General features: G+C 38.3%; 1 protein-coding gene across 1 annotated transcript in view; it reads right to left on the reverse strand.

The window, feature by feature from the left end:
• The window catches only part of LOC133122958 (leucine-rich repeat-containing protein 4B-like), a gene marked incomplete at its 3' end in the record, with an annotated part of 62,004 nt that extends 42,745 nt beyond the window's left edge, over window positions 1-19,259 (reverse strand). Inside the window, exon 1 of the mRNA XM_061233253.1 lies at window positions 19,147-19,259. The remainder of the gene's footprint in view (window positions 1-19,146) is intronic.
• Window positions 19,260-21,725: the final 2,466 nt, after the last annotated feature.

A 21,725-nucleotide genomic window follows, 5' to 3' on the forward strand; every position in this document is an offset into this window, starting at 1 on the left:
TGAATATCTAAATTTCTTAGTCAAGGTCCAACCCAGATTTACTCTATATTTAAGATATCTACAGGCATTAAAATTCCACATGAGTTTTCCCGAAACTGCACCCAGGTCTCCTCAAGTGTCCTAACATCTCTCCAAATAAGAAACATCTGCATATCTTTTTGTCCAGACATATGAATGAACAGAAAAGCGAACTTTTCTATTATACAAAAACTAAAGAAAATTTACGTGAACTTAAGGTGTCAAAAAAGCTCTCAGAAAAAAGGATTACTCACCCTAACGAACCTGCATCATATTTAAAATGGAACTTTATTTAAAAATGAGGTCAATCATTTGGCCATTTTCCAGTAGAATTACAGGTTTATCTATCGCAAGTTCAACGCAAACGATCACTGGATGTTTTATGCACGTCTGAATATTCATTCTGCTATGTGAACACAACAATATTCCTAAACTGTCCGTCACCTGAATATGACACATTATACCTTGTTTGAAAGGAAACCCTGTACAAGAAAATTGCCATGTTTTAAATTAGTTCAGTACTGAAATGACCTAACGATGCCTTTACGCAACAACAATAAGTTGACATTTGCTTAGGTATAGTCCTGACAAAAACATAGTTTTCTTGAAAATGGCTGAATGGATTACGAAATGAATCAATGTTAGTCATAAGACAGTCATACTGTAGCTTCATAACCAGGTGGGATATTTGGTTCCATAAATGTGTCTCCATTGATTAATTTGCAAAACAAACTTATATTTCTACCAAACCGGAAATATATTGGCCGGATGTGCAATAAAAGTGAAAAAGAAAAATAAATAATGTGTTTATCCATGCAACTTCTGAACTGTATATTTTTGTTCTTATATTGGAACATGATTTTTTGACGCAGAGAAATGTTATCAAGAATTGGTAGAATATGCCTTTTATTGTCTCAGTCTTCGCTCAGCCTTATAAGCCATTAAAATGGCATGGGGGCGCCTGCTATTTTATTACCCTGCTTTGCAAATAAGAGGCAGATAAGAATCTGTTCTTGCTAGTAGATGGTCTTTTTAACAACCGGGCATCGCCATCTTGCAGTTTTATTATGTCACAGTTTTTATTATCTTATATATTTTAATTCCAAAAACATTTCAAAGCATGGACAAAGACTGCAATCTTGCTAAGTCTGTTATTATATAATAAATATAGAATTTCAAAGATATAAGAGGTAGCTTATTACCCCACTCCTAAAATACATACACATGCATGCACACACTCACGCGCACACACAAACACACACCTATGCACAGCACTTACTACACATCTCCAGTGTACTGTAAGGAAGGAGAACATACTCGGCCATAGGTTAAAATGTAAATCTCCCCCCCGCAGAATTGTAATGGACTGAACATGCTGAAATACTCAAAATCAATTCAATTATATATTATTCAGCATTTTTCTTGCATTATTGAAAATACTTCCACTTCAAAGGGATCCAGAAAAATGTAAGTTAAACCAATCCATGTCCTACTCTTGTCCACAGATAAGATAATGTATTGTTTATAATAGACTTATTTTTTTATTTCTACTGCTGTAGCCTATCCACTTATGTTATGAGTTATGATGCGTTGTTTGTTCAGAGATGCTCTTCTGCATACCACTGTTGTCATGTGTGGTTATTTGCATTACTGTCACCTTCCTGTCAGCTTTGACCACTGTGGCCATTCTCCTTAAAAAGGCATTTCTGTCTGCAGAACTGCTGCTCACTGGATTTTTTTTGTTTGTCTTTTGCACCCTTCTTTGCAAACTGTAGAGACTAGTGCGCATGAAAATCCCAGGAGATCAGCAGTTTCTGAGATACTCAAATGACCCTGTCTGCCACCAACAATTATTCCATGGTGAAGGTCACTGAAATCCAATTTTTTTCCCCATTTTGATGTAAATATAAACATTAACTTAAGCTCCTGACCCATATCTACATGATTGTATGCATTGCACTGCTGCCACACAATTGGCTGATTAGATAATCGCATGAATAAGTAGGTGTAATAAAGTAAAAATGTTCCTAATAAAGTTCTCGGTGAGTGTATATTTAACTGCCAAAATCATTTGCATTAATCAATAATGTTGAGAGGTGAGCACTATCTCTAAACTTTCACTTTTCCTCGGTCAGTCGTGTATTTTATTGGTTGAACATTGGAGGTTGCGCATCTAGTTAAAACACTTTGGCAGGGCTGCAATGAATACGGTTATTGCTGTATTTTGGCTGTAATGCCCTTTTAAATAGAACTACCATATTACCATGAGTACTTTGTCTGATAATCTATATGGCTGCGGTGCCCTAGGAAAGGTGGTAAAACGCTACCCATCCCTGCTTGTGGAAATAATTCTTCAGTGGTTTCTGACTTTGTGTCAAAGTGGTGACATTCAGCAGTGTTTTCCCAAAGTATTTCCACCACTTGCACACATACTCTTGGTAGCTGCCTTGTCTCTTAGCTCTTTCATGTCATACTTCCAAACAGTCATGTCAATCTCAAACCTGCTGTGTACCTCTACAACAACCTCTATTGTTCTGTCATAATTTCAATTAAAAGTTTATTATGGGCTAGTTTTAATTCCCCATTAAATCTGTAGCTCAATACTTTCAACATAATTCTATAACTAAGAAATACTGACACATCAAGTTTGTCAAGTATTTTGTACGTTTTACTAAACAAAATAAAACCACGGAAGATCATAACAGAGGCAACCAAGCCGTTAGCACCAGTAGGTGACTTTATATGAATTGTTGCTCAGACAACAGAAAAAAATAATGCACTGTTAATGAATGAATTCATATGAATGATATCACTAACTTAACTGAGTGATTTTTGAAAATTCAGCATTTGGGGTTTGCACACTTGCTTTTTAGGCTACCTAACTATGTAGCCTGCCCTCCAAAAAATTATAGTAACAACATGTCATTGTTTATACCTAATATACTTAATGCAGGTTGCATATACAGTATTGGCATGAATTGGAAACACTGTGAAGTTTAGTTATCTTAACAGATATACGTATAAGACTGCTCAAAGATGTTGACAGTAACCAGTACATCGTGATCAATGCCTGTTTAAAACAAACTTCACATATACATTGATATTGATTTACTACATATTACTTATTATGCCAAAAGAGAAAAAATATTGCAAAATGCAAAATATTGCATTGACTTATCAGAGTTTACAAATGCAGTCTATCCATAATTTGTCTACTGTAGCTATCATTTCAACTAGTTTCACATAATTCAAATGAAAAGATTGTTCATTACTGACGAGTGTACGGAAAATAATGAAATACCCGAGGGATCAGTCTACAATGAGAATAGCCACAAACAATTAAAAACAGAAATAAATACAGGAATTAAAATTATAAAGAAAAAAATAACTGAACAATAAATGCAATGTAACTGAGACTCGTGCTTGTGACATTTATATCAAAGACAAACTGAACAGCTTACAATCCAAGAAAACTGTTAATTGGCTTTTGAGTAGGCTGATTAGACATGAGTTGAGCAGAAATGGTGAAATGCAGACCTGTCTGACCAGAAAATTGCAATAAGCTACACCAAATTGGCAATGAGCTTCCCGCTCTTGACTGTCACACCCAAGGCAGTGGCTCTCCTCCCATTTCGGTGAGCGGCATCTGGATCGCCTGGAAAATAGGAAGTCGATAGCATGCCAGCCCGCAACAATCCAGGGGCCAGCCGGAAAATAGGGCCCATAGTGTCAATGATCTATCAATTAGTATAGTTGATATAAAATGAGGTACTTAAAATACAGACTAACTTCTTTTAACCATCAAAAAACAAACATTATGGGCAGTTGGATGGATCATTTGGTCAAGGCCCTACATTGTGGTGCAAGGATGAGGCCAATGGTCTTGGATCAAGTCCAGAGTGTGCCTGTCACGTTTCAGGTCTGTCTCACCATGTTTTATGTTGATTTATGTTTATTCATGTTGTCTTAGTCACGTAGTGTCTTATGTTGTATTATGTTAGTCTAGGTTCGTCATGTTGTTTAGTTTATTTCTTGTTACGATTTATTTTCTCGTCATGTCTAGTTATGTTTCGTTACGATTATATTACCTGGTTATGTTGAGTGATTATCGTCTTAGTTTCGCTTTGTGTTATGTTTCGATTTATGTTTATTGTTACGTTAACTGGTCGTTGTTATGCATACACTTTTACATGTTTTTCCGCAAACCTTGCGTTCCGCCTTTTCTCTCTCTCTCTCTCTCTCTCTCGTTCTGTCCTTCACTCCCCTAATGTTTCTATTTGTCTATTTACTAAAACTACTAACGCTAGATCAGGATTGGGTAGAAACTAACAAGACTAATCATGTGTTCATGTTACCTTACGTTTCTCGTGCATGTCATTTACTAATTTACTAATGCTAGGGCAGGATAGGTTTATTACTAATGATTACTAATCTCCTTGTTAAACTTGTCATCCATCGCACCTGTTTTCCATTTCCTTGCTACGCTCTAACTAATTGTCTACACCTGTCTACACCTGCATTTATAGCCCAGTCGCGCAACTGTTCACTGCGAAATTGTCTGCCTCTGTTTACCACGCAACTCTTGAGCATTATTTACGGTTTGATTACACGTTACGATCCACGCCTGTTTACCGACCATTGTTTATTGATTTCTGTTTTGTGACCATCGTTTGTTTTTTTACTTCGTCCTTGCCTACCGGTTTTGTACTTTTGCTTCGCTGATTGTTTCATGGTTTCGACTCCCGCTTCGTCCACGACTACGCCTCTGCCTGCCGTCCGTCTGTTCATCTGCCCCGCTGACAGCTCTCCTGCTACCGGACCTCCCTGCACGTCTACCGACTACGAGTTTGCCTCTTCCCTCGGCACCGTGCTTTTTGTTTGTTTACTTTTTGTTTGGCTGGATCTACGTGTATGGACTTTGCTTGTGTTGACTACTCTCCTGGGATTCGTCCCGAATAAAGCCCTGAGGGGTCTTTATATTACTATTGTTTCTGAGTCGTGCATTTTGGGTCCAACCCCCACGCACCCGTCTCAGTGCCAGTACTGAATGGAGCTGCTAGCGCCATAGGGCGATGTGCAATTGGTGATTGCGTCACCCAGTGTATGGGAGAATTCAGTCGGAGAAGGGTGTGCATTTCAACGCTATGACACAAAAGATGCCGTCAATCTCTCCAGATGTTCCAGTCTTCATACTGGGAAATTTTTAACACAGCAGCAGAAGACTTAATAAATCTAAGGAATAAGTCTAATAAATACCTAATAAAGTGCTTATTGAGTGTAGAAGAACTCACTAATGTTGTTACCAGTTATATCTCCTTTTTTCCCAATTCAGTAATCCCTAACAAAGTGATAACAATTTTCCAAAATAGAAACTTGGGAATAGGGGCTAATTCATGATTTTTATCTGAGATTTTATCATCCATTTACATCTGCCATTAATGAGTTATGGGAGAAGCCAAAAGCTGGTCCCATATTTCTTAGTGATATCAGCAGTATTAAGAACATTTTTCAACATATCCACACCAGGAAGAGTCCTGGACCTGACAACGCGGCAAGGTGCTGAAGATATGTGCTAAACAACACACTTTTATTTCATTTTGATGTTATCTCTCCAACTACAAAGGGTTCCTAGGATTTGGAAACAACTACAAACATCCCTGTAGTCAATAAAGAGCCGCCCAAGGGTTTGATCCCTAAAATGATTTTAGACCAGTTGCTCTGGTCATGAAAACATTCGAGAAACAAATTATAGGGGAAATCTTGTGGCAGGTGGAGGACCTGCAATTTGTTTATTGCAGGTCCACACCTTGCTGAATTCCTTTTTAAGCATCTTGATGCTGAAGCATCTTTTATTTATAGATGTCTCTTCAGAATTGAATCAGTACCTGATAAATCAGCATTGAGTTGGTAGAGTTAAAAACAAGCTGAAATCAAAATGAACTATTTCCTCAATTTAGTAAATTCTTCATAGCCATACATACACATGTTAAAGTTTTAGGCAGCTGTGAAAAAAATAGTTTCTTTTTATCAATTAACAAAATTCATGAACAGAAGAAGTGAATGAACAGATTTAAATCAAATCAATATTTGGTGTGACCACCCTTTGCCTTCAAAACAGCATCAATTCGTCTAGGTATACTAGGTATGCACAGTTTTTGAAGGAACTCGGCACAGTTCTTCTGTGGATTTAGGCAGCCTCAAATGGTTCTGTATCTTCATGAAACTCCATACAGACTCAATGATGTTGAGATCAGGGTTCTGTGGGGGCCATACCATCATTCCTTGTTCTTCTTTATGCTGAAGATAGATCTTAATGACATTGGCTATATGTTTCGGGTCCTTGCCAATCAGATGCCTCCCTGATGGGTAAGTATCTGCCTGTATTTCTCAGCATTGAGGAGAGCATTAATTCTGACCAAATCCCCAACTCCATTTGCAGAAATGCAGCCCCAAAGGAACCTCCACCATGTTTCACTGTTGCCTGCAGAAACTAATTCTTGTACTGCTCTCCAGCCCTTCGGCAAACAAACTGCCCTGGGCTACAGCCAAATATTTCAATATTTTGACTCATCAGCCCAGAGAAACTACTACCATTTTTCTGCATCCCAGTTCCTGTGTGTTTCCGTGCATAGTTGAGTTGCTTGGCCTTGTTTCCACATCGGAGGTATGGCTTTTTGGCTGCAATTCTTCCATGAAGACCACATCCGACCAGACTTCTCCGCATAGTTGATTGGAAACCCCTGTCTGCCTTGAAATTTATTCCTGGGAGAGACCTAGCTGATACAGAATAACTACCTTGTGTCTTGTTGCTGTGCTCAGTCTTGCCATAGTGTATGACTTCTGACATTAAACTGTCTTCAGCAACCTCACCTTGGTAGCAGAGTTTGGCTGTTCCTCACCCAGTTTTAACCCTCCTACACTGGCAATCTTCCCTCTCATCAAATCGACCCCAGTGCAGTGATGGGGACACTTGGGTTTCGAATGAGATTTTCACCCAAGGTCCTGGCTCACAGTGGCCATTAAAGATCCCATGACACTCTTTGCAAAGTGTAAGGGGTTCCCCAGTGTCACCTAGCTAATCTAAGTCGCATCCATCTGTATTCAAAATGCGTTGGTGGGAACTAAATGGAATATTCATTCAAAATCGTTCAACAGTGACTATTTGCTGCAAACATAGTTTGCCATAAACGTCCGCTGTCTTACTTACAGTAGGCACAGGCTTTTCATGGAAAGTCTGGACACTGAGATGGCCATTGCAAAACATGGCTGTTGTTTTTACTTAACTACTTCTGTGTGGATTTTGATGTATTTTGATGTACCTATGACAATGTCTAAGCTTCTTAACAGAGTCAACCAGATTTTCTGCCAAAATGTCCTGGGACTGTCAGCGCGCAGGACAGAGGAACCATGTGCAGAGTAAGGGATCAGTGCCCGGTTGCAAATAACACCTTAGGTTTAACACCTTTAGGTAGTTAGCTATCCTTAGATAACTCTGTACAGCAATGTTAAAATTGCTGTATGTTATCTATCAATGTTCAAAGCCCAAATGATCAGTTACAATTCTATGGCGCTGTTGAAGATAAACTAATGCAAGTTACATTGCTTGATAGGATGTGGACCCCTGCCAATTCAGGTTACAACATTATGCATGACCTCCCAATGAAATCAGAACATTGCAACAAGCAAAGTAAGCCAGAGTAAAGCATTCTTCTGCACTGCTTTGAAACATCTTAGCAAAAAAACCCAGCGCAAAGTTGTAATATACAGGGCATGGCATGGTTCCATTGCGTTGGATGATCGAGTTTGCCTTTGTTTACAATCTCGTAAATATCTAGCCTATATTGAAGAATGTCACGTAGTCAAGATTATCTCCATCACATTTTCCTCCTCCAATGGCTCAAAAAACCTTTCAATTTCTTTGTTTACTGTGACTTAAGGTAATGTATAGCAAACCTTAGATTCTACTTGTCGTTAAGGTGTTTTATGCAACACTTAACTGATTTTCAGGGATTACTTAAAAGAAAATACAATACTTAAGGGAGTTTTTAAGGGTTTCTGGAATTTCACTTAAGTAAAGCCTTAAGTGATACTTAAGGGTTCGTTCTGCAACACTCTTAAATTTAAGGGAAACCTTGACAAGAAATTACACTTAAGGTGTTTTATGCAACCAGGCACAGGAGAGTACAACAGGCTGCATTGAAAACAGGCAGAACAAGACAAAATCCAAAAACAGAGTAGTCAGTCCAAAGGTACAAAATACACAATCCAAGAATACACAATCCAAGAAGCTAGACAGGGGTTGCCATCAAGAAGTCCAAGAACAGAACAGAACACTCACAAGTAAACAGACAGGAAACAGAGGCTAGAACAGAACAGACTGCAACTCAGAACTGACAAACTAGCAAAGGGCTAAACACACAAGCAGGCTTAAATACATTACAAACGAGCACACAAAGAGAAACAGGTGAAACAAATGACAAGAGACAGGAAGGGAATATATATAAGGAGTGGGAGGTGGAGAAACCTAATGGGGAGAAAGGGAAAACAAGAAGTGGAGTGCAAGCACAGAGAAAGAAAGAAACAATAGGAAAAAAGGGCACGGACGTGACAGGTACTTTGTTGAATTATTTATGCTGAGACCAGATATGACACCATTAAGCTCAGACCAGATATCTAGGCTATATATCAATGACCCATGGCCATATTTGACAGTAGATATAAGGTGATTCTCCTTGTATGCATTCCGACATGTTCTATGTAAACATGTTGATGCTGTGTATGGCCAAGACATTAAATGTTTGTCTCATCTAACCAAAATTCCAATTATGTTTTTGCAAACTCCAGAAGCTTGGTTTTGTTTATTGTGCACAGTAAGGACCCCCAGATGCAGTCTCTGTAATTCTTAAACTATGATCCTTGGGTTCTTTATGGCCTCCCTCACCATGTTCCTCACCATCCGTGGGGACAACTTGCACTTGTGTCCTTTTCCTGGCAAGTTTGTAACCACTCCATATGTTTATTTTTTTTATTTTTTTTGTACCTATTACCAGACTTGTGTTGGTCAATTACCATTTGTCTCTTCTGAATTGATGGTTATTTGGCTTTTCTCACACTGATGGATGACAAAGGTATATTTTGAGTGTCTGTTATTTCATTTTTATACTCTAGTGAAAGAGGAAGTGATGGAATGACACAATATAATTCCTTTAGACTGAGATTAACTGAATGAAATGAAATTATATTGACAATTTCACTTTGTTAGATTTTTTTCCAATATTTCAATATCTATACAAATAATTTTCACACCAATGGTTGAATGACATTACTTAATAAAAAACATTGAAACATCAGAGGAAATGTATTGAAACAGTATTTACTATTTAGTTTTATATGTCTTTATTTTCATCTGATGTGAGTACTGCTATACATGGTGGAAAGCAATTCTGGAGGGCAAGCAAAAGTAGAATCAGTGTGGAGGGAGGGGGGGTAAAAGGATAAATGGAAGGAGGGTTGGCACAATGGAAGCAAATTCTTAGTCAACACTAGTTAAAACTTAGTAATTACATGAACCACTCAGATTACATGATTTTTTGCTGAACCAGTCTCACAAAACAAGAACTTTTTTAAAAATGCTTTACAGACTGAAGACCTAGAGTCAAGTCTAGTCTTTCCTAGATATATCTCAGCACCTATCCTAGTTGTTTATTTTTTTCACTCCTGTTTTCTTTTCCGAATCCTGTTCATATTCATATTCTCGTTAACCTAAGAATTTAGTTTAAATCTAATTTAATATTTACAACTGCACTGCTGTCTGAATCCAGTGTAGCTCTGAATTTATTATGACTTAATTGGAGAATATTAATAGCTAGCCATTCTACAGCTATTCACCTTGTTTAATCACGATCTGTCTCTACTGTGTGCCGTGGGTAGCACTGCCGCCTCACAGCAAGGAGGTCCTGGGTTCGAATCCCCGTCGGCCGGGGCCTCCCTGTGCGGAGTTTGCATGTTCTCCCCGTGTCTGCGTGGGTTTCCTCCGGGTACTCCGGTTTCCTCCCACAGTCCAAAGACATGCATGTTAGGCTGATTGGAGAGTCTAAATTGCCCGTAGGTATGAGTGTGTGAGTGAATGGTGTGTGTGCCCTGCGATGGACTGGCGACCTGTCCAGGGTGTATTCCTGCCTTTCGCCCAATGTATGCTGGGATAGGCTCCAGCCCCCCTGCGACCCTGTTCAGGATAAGCGGGTTCAGATAATGGATGGATGGATGGATGTCTCTACTGTCAACTTTTTTTATTTATTGGTTATTTAACCATTGTCCCTCTGCTTCTTCATCTTTGAAAATCTTCATCTTCATTGTTCTTCTACTTTTGATAACAATCCCAATGCAACAATCCCCCTGACTGCCATGCCAATTGGTTTCCTATTTAAATGTATTTACTTCTTTTTTTCCGGCTAGCAGCCATACACCTTGCTCCTGCCAAATGGCTGAAACTAAGCAGGTGTGGGCTTGGTTAGTACTTGGATGGGAGACCTCCTGGGAAAGCCAAGTTTCTGCAGGAACTGGTGTGGGTGAGCCAGTAAAAGGCAATCTTCCCTCTCGTCAAATCAACCCCAATGCAGTGATGGGGACACTTGGGTTTCGAATGAGACGTTAACCCAAGGTCCTGGCTCACAGTGGTCATTACAGATCCCATGACACTCTTTGCAAAGTGTAGGGGGTTCCCCAGTGTCCTGGCTAAATTCCCAACCTGGCTCTTTCAACTTTGCCACCTAATCATCCACAGATTTGATTGGTTAAAAACACGCTCTCCACCTTAGCTGAACCAGGTGGGCGCTACACATTGGTGGTGATTGGGGCGAGTTTCCCCCATATTATTAAGAATAAAGCACTTTGAGTGTGAGAAAAGCGCCATATAAATGCATCTAGTGTACTAAATTTCATTGCTTGAAAATGTCAGCTACATACACCAAAAATAACACGTCATCTAGCAATCTTGTTGACAATAGCAAACATTTCAAAACCCCAGAAAAAGATTTTGTAATTGATTGTATCTTTAAATAATCTTCTGTCCAAAATTAATTATGTTGTTTTTTGCATTGTTGCAAGCATTTTATAGGTGCAGATACGCATTCCATCAGTCAAACAAGGGTACTTTCTCCTTACCGTTGACAAAAGCAGTGGCATTATAATTCTTCCTCACTATCTTTTAATACCCCTTTTACTTCCTTACAGTCACAAACTACCTCTCCAACATAAGTGTAGTATATAATGGCATTATTATACAACCATCACTTTATCACCTGTTTGACCTCAGTTTCTACCCAGCATTGCAAAGACCACTGACAGTTGAGTTGGCATTAATTAATTTGAGATTCTGATGCCAATATTAATGTTTCAAGAAGTTTTGTATGCAGGTACAGTCCTACACAGTGAAAATTTGCATTCCCTGATAGGCAAGCGTCATGTTCTCATGAGAGTGGGGTCAGTAGAAAGACTGTTTTTGACAATGTTCTGCATGGTCTTAGTCGACACATACAAATCATTCAAATGTACAGACAGCGCAGCTAAATGAATCCTTATTATGTCTGAGAGTATTTCATCATAATATTTCCTCACAACACCGCAATGCAACTGTGCAACCCTATAATCTGATACACAGATTGCACACTAGTGTCAACTCATGCAGGTTCCTTGTTATAAAGTGGTATTCATTGCCACTATGCCATTTTAGATAGTTTGTAATTATCAGAAGTTAAACAGTCTCTCAAATGAGCCCTGCTCTATGCATGGTCAAAGATCACTGGTCTATTCTCTCTATTTTTTTCCCAAACTATGGTGGCTGTACAACTTTATAACCCCTTCACATGGAAACAGTCTATGTCAGATGGAAGCATTGTCTATGAAAAAGGGCCCAATCTACTCCTGGGGAATTGAAAACAACATGGATATGCCTACAAAATACATTTAGTCTGAAATGGGTATGTAAACAATGAAAGTGAGATTTTCTTTAATAATTTAACCCATTAAATATCATACCTTTTCTTCACACAAGCTTAAAAATGACATACCCAAAATGAAATGGTTACTATTCCTGAACCCTTTTCACTAATAATCCAAATATTACTAAATCCAAATAATACTCCAAATATTACAAAATAAAAGTTACAGAAGCTCAAACACAGTTGAAGTTGAAGCTTCTGGACAGATCCTCTTTCAAATTTAAGAAATGAGCATTCTGCATAGTTTCTTCTAATCTATGTCTAGGCAGTTTTCCAAAAAGGACATTTGGAGACTCCAAAAGGACACATGGAAACTTCCCCCCGCCTGTCACCCTCCCCTACCTCTCTGTCCCAAACTCCCAATAATCACAATAATACCACTGTATACAAATGTATTCATTGAGGACCACTGATTGAAGTTTTTGTCAAATACCCACCCCCCAGTCAAACACATTCCATAATTTTGCATGCTATATATTATTCTGGCTGGCTCCTTATTTATAAGCATACTGACTAATAATAAAATATTTTGAGAATGTATTTAGCGGCTCACCGATATAAAATGGGGTCACCTCACTGAAAATGCCATCTATTGTGTTTTTGCTGTCTTCCTCAGAAATATTCACTCAGAGAGAGATCCTTGAAAGGAAATCCCTATTTACATGTAGGCATCGCAAAATATTTTTCACGCAAGTCTAAAAAAATATACACCTTTGTAAATGTAATGTCATTAGCTAAAATGCTTTCAAAAACATGGCCATAGTCAGTTCTTTGATGACCTGAAGTTATACTGAATTTTCAGTAACGCATTTTCTCCGCAACTATGTTCAGTACTTGTCAGAGATGGTTGTACTTGGGCTCATTGTGTACGAGAGAGCCTACACAAAACGTAGATAATAGAATTTCTATGTAGAAGTACTTTTGTAGAAGTATACAATGGCAAAACTGACAACAATGGTAATTCCTCCAGAGAAATTCTATTCTAAACAATGGAAGTTCTATCAACGTTTCTCAGAATGAGAAAATATTATGCATTTGGTTCGCAGGACACTGGCCATTAACTTATTTCTTGTAGTATGTGGATTTCCAAATGTGGAGAAGGTGAGGTGCTCCCACACTTGTACTACCTACATGTTATGAAATAAGGAACTATTATCACTAAAGCAATGGCATAGGTTATACAGATAGAACCGTGAGTTTTAACGCTTTCAAGCGGTATATCCTGTTGCCATAGTGATTGAAAATAGCGCCCTGAAAAAAGGAATGAATACAAAAGAACCCTTAAGGCGACTTAAGGGGTTAAAAATCCTCAGAATTACCATTAAAAGGCTTCCATTTTAAATAGATAATATAGTCACAATTTGGTTCATGTAAGCAATGGATGCAAGCTGAATGCTGAGAAAAAATTACTGCAAATATAGGTTAGATTTAATTTATTCATGAAACCGATTATGTTTACTTATTTTGCTGATGCATGCATCCACACAAACTTGTCAACAAGAGGATGAAGCTCACATGTTCACACTACTGCCCACATAAATCTACACAGATGCTACCAAAAAAAGACTGCAACATAAACAGACTTTTCAGATTGCATTACACCCTCTTCTCATTGTCACCCATGCATACACCACAGATGCATCACACCAACCTCACTCCCCACTAAGGCAACAAAACTAGCTCTGCAAACCATATCCCATCCCACTCTTGCAGTGCATGCGCAAATGGAATTTTGAATTTAATTAGGTGTTTTAATGTATTTCAACTGTACATGTATACTTTCAGAGAAAGTATTTCCTGACTAGGCCAATCAGCAGATACTGTAGCAACGGTAAAGCAAAGGTAATGTTTGCTGACCTAAAACCCTGGCTCAAGAACTACAAAGACCCTCCCAACATACCAAAAACCTTTCACAGATTACCTAAAATCTCCTTCAATCCCTATATTCTTATTCATATGTGTTGCTTGCTACATGGCTTTTTTGCTGGATTTCAAAAAGGTGAAACTGATGAAAGTGTAAATTAATTATTGATGAAATACCCCTATTAGACTGGCAGGAGCTAACTAGTTAGGCACCATGAATATGTAAAACTTAAGCTAATTACAGAACAAGAAAGGTTTGTTTAAATCAAGCAGGCTAGCTAATAGTTAACTTATCATAGTATAAATTATATTTTAGAAAGTGGGTATGCTTCCTGTTTTCTGAAGGAAAATTTCCCAGGGAGTGGAAGCCCTTGTCATTCAATTCACTTTGTCACCACTCCTCATCTTTATACCTCACTCTCCTGTATCACATCACCTCATTTCACCTTCCATGTGCCACCAATCTTCATCCCAGATGGTGCCTTGAATATACTGATTATTTTCTGCAAGTCAGCAATATGGTCTTCAATATTTTGTCCATCGATACATGGTTTAAAAGTATCAGCATTAACAGAGACAAGAAATTGGAAAACTACAAAAGCCTAAATTAGCACCTCAGAGTAGCTAAGTGATAGAAATTTCACCTGTTGAAAAACAGAGGTAGATTGGTTTCTAAGAGCAGAAATGTTCCTACACAGCCAAGGTAGATAAGTATCACTTCTTTAACCTCACTTTGAACTGTAGCTAGATATGCTGTAAAAACTTCAAGGACTTTTCAACTGGTCACAATGACAGTGAGTTGGCTGATTGGAAATTGCTGGCTAGCCTTGTGCAATCTAAATCATGTTCATTTCATACTTATTTTATGTATATAAGAAAACAAATAGTATTATTCCTTTGAGATTTTACTTTTTTTCTCCTGAAAGGAACACAGTCCTTATACTGGCCAAGATAGAGGGATTTCGTGTTGGTCATTTATATCCACATTCAATTAACATTTAGCAGGTTATCAATCAGGAGTGAACTTGAAGAGAATATCCATACAGCAGAGATGCCCTGTCAGAATTCCTGTACTCTTCCTTATGAATTGCATACTTTATACATCAAAATCTATTTCATTTTTCTGCTTATGTACTTGATATACAGTCACCGAGCACTTTATTAGGAACATTTTAACTTTATTACACGTACTTATTCATGCGATTATCTAATCAGCCGATTGTGTGGCAGCAGTGCAATGCATACATTCATGTAGATACGGGTCAGGAGCTTCAGTTAATGTTCACATCAACCATCAGAATATGGTTTTAGTATCTCAGAAACTGCTCATCATTTCACACACACTAGTCTCTAGAGTTTGCAAAGAATGGTGCAAAAACTAAAAAAATCCAGTGAGCTGCAGTTCTGCAGACAGGAACACCTTGTTAATGAGAGACGTCAGAGAAGAATGGCCAGACTGGTCAAAGCAGAAAGTGACAGTAACAAAAGTGGTATGGAGAAGTGCATCTCTGAACACACAACACATCATAACTCTAAGTGGATAGGCTACAGCAGTAGAAGTACAAAAAATACATCTAATAAACACCTAATAAAGTGCTCGGTGAGTGTACACCATATTAGAATATAATTATCTTGTGGCTTAATGGAAACTTTTAATGCAACAAAAAGTAATTGCACAAGGTCTTGAGACACTGATAAACATCAAACTGCAGTTAAGTTTACTATAGTATGTGCTCATTGGCTACACTGTCTTTCATACACAGTATCAAAGCACATTTGTGAATCGTTAGTTCAAATTATTATTGGCCAGTGCTTTTTAAGGAGCAACGGTAAAGTATTTTGAACATGTGAACATTTTTTAGCCTTTTCTTATCTCTTTGTGGCTTTGCAATCTGATTTTCACTCTCAGAGAGCTCTGCAGAAAACCATGTTAACAGTAAATATGATGGAAGCTCACCAACAGTTGTAGCCCCATAATTTATCCCAAACTGGCTCGACAAAATAGTGTAATGGCTTCCATTACAAATGGACCACTGAATGAAAAAACATAATAATTTAAGTTATTGCAGTTATACTGCAAATCTATTCATGGTTCCCCCAAAGCATCACCAGGGAAGATACCCAGCATCTGGCGATGTCTACAGCTTGCAGACTTCAGGCAGTCATCAAATGCAAATAATTTGGGGCAACATATATATGTATATAAACTCAGTGAGCACTTTATTAGGTATTTATTCAATTTATGTTTTAGACTTAGTGGGCTTCTGCTGCTGTAGCCTATCAACTTAAGAGGGTTGCCACGTTGCGTGTTCAGAGATCTCAGAGTGCTCTTCTTCATACCGCTGTTGTAATGCATGATTATTTGTGTTACTGTCACCTTCATGTCAGCTTTGACCAGTCTGGCCCTTCTCCACTGACCCTCTCATTAACTAGGCATTTTTGCCTGCAGAACGGCTGCTCACTGGATGTTTTTTGTTTTTCGCACCATTTTCTGCAAGCTCTAGAGACTGTTGTGTGTGAAAATCCTAGGAGATCAGCAGTTTCTCGGATATTCAAAAACCACGTCTGGCACAAACAATCATCAAAAACACTTAGATCACATTTCTTACCCATTCTGACAAACAGTCTGAAAAACCACCCAATATGGATGTAAATATGCTCCAATTAAAGCTGACAGTCTGCATTTTAACATCATATGCATGTGTACATTTAAAATCTTATTTCTTCTCAATGATGTTCCAAACAGTTCATTTTGGTAAGCGTATTGTTTGGCCTATGCTTGAGACTGCTTTTTTTCCTTATTTCTTCATAATGGCTTCCTTGACTTTCATTGGTACAACTCTGTCCTCATGTTGACACGCCAATAACAGACTCCAATGGCAGTCAAAACCTTAGAATCAGGACTATATATTTAAGGTTCTCTTACACCTCAACTAAGGAAGTAATTGAATACACCTGACTAATCAGAAACACCTATGAAGCCATTTCTCCCAAATGTTATGTTATGACCCCCCGAAATGGAGGAACTGTGTATCCTAGGCTTTACTGTAAATCTGACCTTTAACCTCATAATATTTCATTTGAAATCCATGTGTTGGAGAACAGAGCCAAAACACATCAGATTTTTCTACAAAAAAGAACAAGGGTGAATCCCCCTCATACACTGCCCATGCACCATTCTCATGCTCCTCTCTCAAAAAAACAATAAGCTATATGATGGCATGCAAAATTGCCAATATCATTTTTTCCATTATTTTGTAATGACTGAGCGCTTGCATGGCGATAGAACACATCTTTTGACTTTTTGACTTAAGTGTTAGGTCTATGCATTCATAATATGATTTTCAATATGAGGCAACTATGTTATAAGTGAAAACATTGTATGTTAATGTCACCAGTCAAAATAATATACTCTAATCTAAGGAATGGGGTAAATTTATGTCTGTGGCTACGATACATTTAACGAGACGTTGGCCAGCTTCATTGTCCACTTAACCCCAAGCCTACTTACTATTTAAAATAAAACTGCTCAACACCACAGCATTTCCGTTGTACAACTCAGCAGAAATGCACAATACTTATGTGGTGATCAGTGTGCACCAATAACATTGTAATGCAGCGCCCAAACTCAATGCAGGGCAAAATAACATAATGTAGTCATTTTATGAAATAATCACTTAGATTCTGATTAAATGTACTTTAGGAAAGAATAAGCAGAGTCACAGCTAGTTAAGTGTAGCTAATATTGGCACAAAGAAAGATTAAATGAAGGTCAAGTGGCTTAAGAAACAACGACAATTTAAGCCCTATTAATGAGAAATACAACGTGGCATTTTGCAATACTCAGGTGCAGGTCTTCCTTCATCAAGTTTAAGCTTAGCTACCTGTTCACATATTTTAGTAGTAGGAGGTGGGAATCACTGGGGGGAAGGGTGGTTATACTCACAAAGACCATCACCACCCCATCAACTCAAAAATGGAGTCTGTATGCTTAAAATCTGTGGTGTAGGCCGCGCACCGATTCCCTTGTCTGTTTTCCGCATTTTTGTGAAAGATTGGGGGCTTTCACAATTAAATCATAAGCCTTACATGAAAAACAATATATAATGTTGACCGCGACGATACAGGCACAGGTCATAAACCCCACTCAGTTCGTCATCTCCCTCTTTGTATTACCCATTCGCCTCCTCAGAATATGGCTCTATTTTCTCAGTAATCGCTAATGAATTGGAACGCATCGTCGTCTTGACAAGGTTTAAATAAATAATCAACTCAATTTCACAGAAATAACCCCGCGCGGCATGCTAATCATAAATGCATGTATTTTCTGGAATTTGACACATTCTGAGAATATGCCTATTTCAACACAAGCATGTATTACACAAGAACTTGCGTTTTAGCTACTGCCTGTCCATAGAAGGGGCATCACTAATCATTTCACAAATAAATACAAAAATACGCCCATACATAAAACATCATCACATCGAACACGCTTTTTCCCTTCATGTATTCTCGTATGGCTATAGCTACGACATCAGTCAACTCGTCAAATACATTTCTATTTGTTCAATATGAATATATCTTTTAAGTATGTCTCGTGAGCACAAATGCTTGATGATTGAAATCGTATCATCTTAATGTTAATCCTTCTATGGATGTGAATACATATTAAGGCCCTGTAAAATATTAGCCAGCTCGACAAATCCAATCGTTTTCTCCGACACACGCATACACCACACGCACTGACTGCCGCATTAATTCTGTTTTAACGATTTCCACAAACCGCCATTTGAAGAACTACGATATTGGACAGGTATCGCATATATATATATATATATATATATATATATATATATATATATACACACACACACACACACACACACACACACACACACACACACACATATGCCACATACAAACTTTACAATAGATATGCTTTCTTAATGGTAACATTCCACATTTGCAGCCTGTCAATACGTGCGCAAATTAGTTTCTTTCCTGCCATTTCCTATTCACCATACCTCTTCGCTCGTCTTTTCCTTCAACAGCAGCAGCGTGCATTCGATGTCTTCTCTACTCCAGGCTTTCTCCGTCTCCCTTGCTTGCTCTTAACCCTCCCTCTCTACCTCAGATTGATTCACCCTTTTGCAAGGCTTCGACCACAACGCTTCTCGTTCTCCAATGTATTTGAGAAGGCACAGTCAGACGGCTGGATCAAATAGACAAATCTAGATAAATTAACAAAAGAAGAGAAAATACTTACCAGTTTGACGAAGAATGTTAATTACGATGGTAAATGGGCCAAAATGATGAAAATCCTCTTCTCATCTTCACAAGCAGAGCACGCGAGTGCGCTTGAAAGGGGAAAAACGCCGCAACTAGCTGTCCAGCATAAACTGCACCTTTACGCCAGATCCGTAGCTCTGCAGTTGAACGGCACAAACACAGCACACACTATGACCGACTGGGATCAACCAGTCTAGGGAGGAAACCTATTCAGAATTGGATATAGGCTACATAAAAACGAGCTACATTAATGCGGTGGCATCTAATTTCCGCCAATCATTCTCTTCTACAGTATAGGCTAGCTATTAAAGGTCGATGCTTACATTTGTACTGTGTGGTATGTTCCACAGCCACCTACAGTATGCAACACATCCCCTGATAAAATCAATCAGTATTCCATCCTCATCCGACTTTAACCCAAGCCATTTAGATATTGTGGCCACTTATCGAAATTACGACAAACAGTGAATGAAATATATGAACAGGGAGATGGTTTTATCACTTGTTAAGGGAAAAGAAGTGTTGAAGGGAAAGTCGCAGGCAACAGGCAGCAAGCTATATCGCACAGAGGGAGGGTGTGTGCTAGACAAGAATAACGGAATACATGAACTATGGGAAAAACACTTGGCCACAGACCAATTGTCATCTTACATGCCGCACAACCAGTAATACATGACAAAATATGTCATTTATAAAGCGCCATGTCGCACCGTAGATAAAGCTACATGGCATATTTTCTATTGGTTATTTGAACTGCACTTTCTTGCAAGACGTAGCGTCCAATTATGTCAATCGATGCTCCGTATTGCTGTATGATGCATAATCCCTCTAAACGCGCCTGTTTCTTATTCGATTGAATGTGTGAGATGTTCCGTGTGTATGTTGTAAACTGCAGCCAAATATGTTGAAAATAGGCTACAGGTTCTATATTAAATTGAAGTAGCACACTCATGCAGTTTTACTGGAGAGACAGGAAGATGGAATGAGTACAGAGCTCTTGGCGTTCCCCTTGGCAACCATCAAGCGCAATTGCTGTAGCCTACTGTTTTATCCTTGCTCATACTGTCACTTAATGAGCTGAATCAGAAACCTACTCTTTTGTCTAGTATATGTAACCTGTCTATAAGGCATGTACACAGTAAAATATTCAGTGTTAAATCAGCTATTACGTACATAGTACATAACATATATATTATGGTCCGTATTGGACTCATGTATTGTGTTAGTTGAATTAACATTGGACATGTGTATGTTTATTTTAAACATATGTGTTTTTTACAGGCACAACTTTTCGTTTTTTTTATATAGAAAATGCAGTGTTTTATGTAGCAATGACATGTATGTTGGTACGGGTCAGTGCAGTAAAAGCTAAATTGTTTATTTTATGTGTGACACTACACCAGGAAGCGACTATATTGTTAAGAGATGGCCATCTCTGGTCTACCAGACATCTCTGGTCTACCAGACGTAGAAGTCAGCTTTTCAATGGCAGAAATGTGCATGTTTTTTTTATAATGTTTGTATAGTACTTGATGTCTTTAGGTTTTGTCTCTTATTAATAGTTCCAATTGAGTGTAAGCAACCCTATTACTAGCTACTACCAGAACCCTCTTAATTTAATTGGGGTGGTCCGCCAGTAGCCGAAACAGTATGTTTGCTGCCTTTTATACTCCAGCAAAGGTAGTTTAAAGGTGGCTTGAAGTCAAAGATTTTACAGCATGGATGGAGCCAGTGAATCACTAGTACCCTTGTGACGTGTGCATTGATGCGTCAAATACAGTATCATCAGCACCTGATCGGCATACCCTATCATAGCTCAAAAAAGATTCATGGTCTTACCTACCAGATCCTGTTTTTTTTTTGTTTGTTTCTTTATCTTTTTTAACATTTAGCAATCTGTTTTCAAAGTGGCTTTCATGGACTCACAGCTTCAAACATCTCCCCACTCTTTATAAACAATGCCACAAGGGATCTCGGCATTTTCATAACTTGCAGAATTGACTATTGTTATTTTATCACAATAAATATGAAGTCCATTTGCCTCAATAGAGAGCGATTTGGCATTGTCAGAGATAGGCAGTACTTCAAATACATATACAGTGGGCTCCAGAATTATTGGCACCTTAATAGATATGGAGACTGAGATGACTATTGCAGAACATGGTTGTTGCTTTTACTCCACATTTCTGTGTGGATTTTGATGGATGCTTGGATAATCTGGACAATCTACCTACAACCAAGATTTGCCTGGTACTTTGTTGAATTCATTGTGCCATTGATCTTAAATAGTATGTATGTATGTATGCATGTATGTATTACATACATGCATACATACACTCACCGACCACTTTATTAGGAACATTTTTACTATATTACACCCACTTATTCATGTGATTGTATAATCAGCCAATTGTGTGGCAGCAGTGCAATGCATACAGTCATGTAGATACATGTAAGGAGCCTCAGTTAATGTTCACATCAACCATCAGAATTGGAAGAAAAATGTGACTTTGTGACTTTGACCATTGTAGAATTATTTTAAAATGTCTTGACCCA

The sequence above is a fragment of the Conger conger genome, chromosome 2, assembly GCF_963514075.1.
Source record: "Conger conger chromosome 2, fConCon1.1, whole genome shotgun sequence".
Lineage (NCBI taxonomy): Eukaryota > Metazoa > Chordata > Actinopteri > Anguilliformes > Congridae > Conger > Conger conger.